This window comes from Lipophrys pholis (assembly GCF_963383615.2).
Source record: "Lipophrys pholis genome assembly, chromosome: 8".
NCBI lineage: Eukaryota > Metazoa > Chordata > Actinopteri > Blenniiformes > Blenniidae > Lipophrys > Lipophrys pholis.
This window is the reverse complement of record NC_137630.1, coordinates 1,718,560-1,723,442: the sequence shown is the minus strand read 5'-3', so window position 1 is coordinate 1,723,442 and position 4,883 is coordinate 1,718,560. Positions and strand designations below refer to the sequence as shown.

Here is a 4,883-nt window from a genome sequence, read left to right as displayed (position 1 = left end):
CTGCTGCTCCTCCTCTTTCTCCTCCTGATGCTGCCCCTCCTCCTCTTCCTCCTCCTCTTGATGCTACTCCTTCTCCCGATACTACTCCTCCACCTGATGCTACTCCTCCTTCTAATGCTGCTCCACCTCCTCTTCCTCCTCCTCCTGATACTACTCCACCTCCTGATGCTGCTCCACCTCCTCTTCCTCCTCCTCCTGATACTACTCCACCTCCTGATGCTGCTCCACCTCCTCTTCCTCCTCCTCCTGATACTACTCCACCTCCTGATGCTGCTCCTCCACCTCTTGCTCCTCCTCCTGATGCTCCTCCTCCTCGTCTTCCTCTTGATGCTGCTCTTCCTCCTCTTCCTCCAGATGCTACTCCTCCTTCTCCTGATGCTACTCCTCTTTCTCCCGATACTACTCCTCCTCCTGATGCTGCTCCTCCTTTTCTTCCTCCTCCTCCTGATACTACTCCTCCTCCTCCTCTTCCTTCTGATGCTACTCCTCTTCCTCTTCCTCCTGATGCTGCTCCTCCTCTTGATGCTTCTCTTCCTCCTCTTCCTCCTCCTCCTGATGCTACTCCTCCTCCCGATACTACTCCTCCACCTGATGCTACTCCTCCACCTGATGCTGCTCCTCCACCTGATGCTGCTCCTCTTCCACCTGATGCTACTCCTCCTGATGCTGCTCCTCCTCTTCCTCCTGCTGATGCTGCTCCTCCTCTTCCTCCTCCTCCTGATACTGCTCCTCCTCTTGATACTGCTCCTCCTCTTGATGCTGCTCCTCCTCTTGATGCTGCTCCTCCTCTTGATGCTGCAATCCTGCAGCACTCCTGGAATTCCTGTCCATGCTCTCCCTCCCTCTGTGTCTGGAGCTGATGGAAAACTGCTGGGGTATTAGACGGTGCCTCCTCTTCCTCCCACCTGTGGAGGGGCTGAGGAGACCCGACATCCCCTCTGGCCTGGTCTGGGACCTCTTGCTGGGAGGAGGTGGGTCTGAGAGGTCCGGGTAAAGGAGGGACATCATCACTGAGGTCACAACCCCCCCGTTCATCCAATACCACCGCTGCCGTCTGAAAGACAACAGAGCTTTTATAATGTTATCACTCTGTCAGCCGTCCATCCTTCATCATCTTCACTGTGTGTGTGTGTGTGTGTGTGTGTGTGTGTGTGTGTGTGTGTGTGTGTGTGTGTGTGTGTGTGTGTGTGTGTGTGTGTGTGTGTGTGTGTGGCGGGGGAGGGGGGGCGACTTACCACTGTACGTGGAAGTGGCAGATCAGGGACCAGAACCCAGCGCTGGTCCCCCAGGAGAGGCAGAGCCGACTTCAGAGTAAAGGCCCAGAGTCGGTCCTCAGCAGGAACAGGAAGCTGCAGCCGGCTGGAAACAGTGACGCCTCTTTACACCACAGTGTTTCCAGTCTCAAGTTTCAGAAATGTCACGTTCAACAGCAACATTTTGAAAACAATTTGGCTTTACTGAGAAACGGCAGAGAAAACAATGAAGTTTACATGTTGGTCAACTACTTTTAGTACTGAAAGCACACACACACACACACACACACACACACACACACACACACACACACACACACACACACACACACACACACACACACAGCAGAGAACAATGAGCTCTAAACATGAATACTGGGAGAACATTCTAGTGGACAGGCCACCAAGTTGGACTGTTATTATGGTGACTGTCAAAATAAAACTACCAAGTTGGATTGTTAATATGGTGACTGTCAAAATAAAACCACCAAGTTGGATTGTTAATACGGTGACTGTCAAAATAAAACTACCAAGTCCAAGAGAATATGGACGGGGAGTCATGACACCATGGAGGAAACTTTGTTCTGATTGGCTCTACTGAGCATTTGCAGAATTATTTACTACAGACGTGAACAGGATCAGGATCAGGATCAGGATCAGGAGTAGGAGTAGGAGTAGGAGTAGGAGCAGGAGCAGGAGCAGGACCAGGACCAGGACCAGGACCAGGAGAAGTGGTTCTGCCGTCTCCATGGAGTCGGAGTGTTAGAAACAGTTGTGTAACCAGAAGCCCAAAATGCTCTGAAAGTTTTGTTTGTTTTTGTTTGTGAGTGTTTCTGAGGCTCCAACTCCTCCAACAGCAGCTGTCACAAAACAACACGTGTCACATGTTCTAACTCAGAACTATACAGCACAACTTCAGGTGTACTGTGTGTAACATGTGTACTGTGTGTGTGTATTGTGTGTACTGTGTGTAACGTGTGTATTGTGTAACGTGTGTATTGTGTGTAAAGTGTGTAGTGTGTAACGTGTGTATTAGGGTTGCTCGGTATCGCGGTACTGTATTAGTATCGCGGTTCTGGTGCCTGTAAAACGATGCTATACTGAACCCGGCTGGTACTGGCACCTTTTTTTTTTTTACGTGGCCGTGGAGTGTCACTGTTGTAATCTGCAGCGAGGAGAGTGGTCGGTCTCTCTGAGGAGGAGAGTGGTCAGTCTCTCTGAGGGGGGGAGTGGTCAGTCTCTCTGAGGAGGAGAGTGGTCAGTCTCTCTGAGGGGGAGAGTGGTCAGTCTCTCTGAGGGGGGGAGTGGTCAGTCTCTCTGAGGGGGAGGCGTCCCCGCTGCTCCTCTTCCTCACTTCTTTTGGATGTTTGAGACGATCCAAAGTGCAGAAAGCAGCGCTCCGCTTCCTGCACTTCTCTTTTTAGATTTTCTTTTGCACTCCGGTTTCTCAGAGACTCCGCAACTGAGTAAGCGCTTCATACTCGACCTACACAACTTCAAAATAAAAGTCAAAACAACGTATTTTCAAAACAATCTTCTCCCAACCGAGCTTGTGCTTTGAAAAGAATACCGGATGCGAATGCGTAAATGGCATGGCGTTTGCTTCCATGTGAGAGTGCGCATGCGTAACTGACTCAAACGACCCGTGGAAACTCCGTAAAAAGAAATATTGAAAGCCCCAATGCTGCAAAACATGCACGTCCGTCTAATAAATGAAATAAAAACAAAACAACCACACACTGCAGCAAAACAACGAAAAGAGTTTAACATGAAAACGTGTCTGATATTTTGAAGTTACTGTGTGTGTGTGTGTGTGTGTGTGTGTGTGTGTGTGTGTGTGTGTGTGTGTGTGTGTGTTACACTGACCCTCCGGAGGACCGGAAGCTCTTCTCACTCAGCTCCTCACATTGTTTCCTCTTCAGTCTGGACCTCAAGCTGCTCTCCGCCATCGTTACATTGCATGAAGTTACTCTTTCACTGATTACATTACAGTACAAACTCCGCGCCCAAACTGAGGTCCCACTTCCGTAAACATCAGTCAAACGTCATCCACTCCCAGCCAATCAGAAGAAGACATTTATTAGCGTCATTGAAAGTGCTGTCCAATCAGACAACGACATTAACAGCCAATCACATGAGAGCTCCTACCGACGCTCTTCTTTTAATGTTTCCTCCTTTATTCGGAATTTCTGACTGATAAAGATTAGTTAGGAAAAACCCAAGTAAAAAAATAGCTTGAAAAAAAAATTATATATATATATATATATAATCCTCTGAATTTAAAACTTTAACATGCTGGATCCACAGTTTTTGTGATGGGAGGATATTGTCAACATAAAGTTTATTGTTGTTTTTTTCTGAAGCAGCGTCCACATCAGCCCATCACTATGTTCCACTCAGGTGAGAGAAAGTCAAGCCGTCAGGTATGGACTAGTCCCCCTGAACAGAGAGACCCCCCACAGCCCTCGCTGATTTACATTGTATTGCTTTTGTCTTTTCCAGACGCTGGACTCGTCCAGTAAATAGAGAAAGACAGAAGCAAATGGAAAAGACAAAGACAAAACAGGACAAGCATTGACAAAATGGAATAATCAAAGACAAGGTAGAAAAAGAATGTGACTACCTTTGTCTATGTTTTGTATTGTTGATTTCCACATTTATTTCCTTTTAATTTTGGCACTCCTGTGATTCCATAAAGTTGAGCCTGACTGACTAAAATCAAACCATCTTCTTATTCTTTTTTTTTTTTTTAAACAGAGGCAAGATAATCAGAATTTTGTCAGCCAATTCAATTCTCTCCCTCAACTAGATTTCCTGTCTACATTGTTTTGTTTTCAGCAAACACCACCAGATTCTTGTTCAACATGACCCCAGGTACTTCTGAGTCTATTTACAAGTGATTCATTTATGTAAATATGTAATTGACTGGGGACAATTTTATTTAATCAAAATGTGTGTTCTCCAGCTCCAAACTGCCCACATTGGAGTGACATGGCTTGCATGGCTGCAGTCTCCATTAGTGTGTGAATGTGTGTGTGAATGGATGAATGTGACGAACTCTGTAAAGCACTTTGAGGCTGCTCACGCAGCTGTAAGGCGCTAGATAAGTGAAAGTCATTTACCATTTACCATTTTTTGGGATTGAATGTGGTTGATCGTTATACTCATACCACACAAAGCGTTTTCATTTTATTGCCATTATTGGTGGTATTATTGGTGGTATTATTGGTGGTACTATTGGCGGTATTATTGGCAGTATTATTGGCAGTATTATTGGTGGTATTATTGGCGGTATTATTGGCAGTATTATTGGCAGTATTATTGGTGGTATTATTGGTGGTATTATAGGTGGTATTGTTGGTGGCATGAGTCACTTGGCGAGCTCAGCTGGTAGAGCATGAGACTCTCAGTCTCAAGGTAGAGGGTTCATGTCCCCCGCCGGGCACCACCTTCCTGTGGGCTCTCCACCTTCCTGTGGGCTCTCCACCTGCAGGAAGGTTCTTAATGGGTCAAGGTGATCTGGGTGATGGTGCTCAGACTGACACCACCACCACCCGGAAACGGATAAGAGGGAGAAGATGGATGAATGGATGGATGTTGGTGGTATTATTGTTGGTATTGTTGGTGGTA

At 46.8% G+C, this 4,883-nt stretch overlaps 1 long non-coding RNA gene across 1 annotated transcript; it reads right to left on the bottom strand.

The window, feature by feature from the left end:
• Positions 1 to 525: 525 nt before the first annotated feature.
• LOC308112838 lies at positions 526 to 3,231 on the bottom strand. Its single transcript, XR_013935516.1, has 3 exons — positions 3,120 to 3,231; positions 1,236 to 1,359; positions 526 to 1,054 (listed from the first exon to the last, which is right to left on the bottom strand). It is a non-coding gene; the product is annotated as an uncharacterized lncRNA (long non-coding RNA).
• Between the last annotated feature and the right edge of the window lie 1,652 nt (positions 3,232 to 4,883).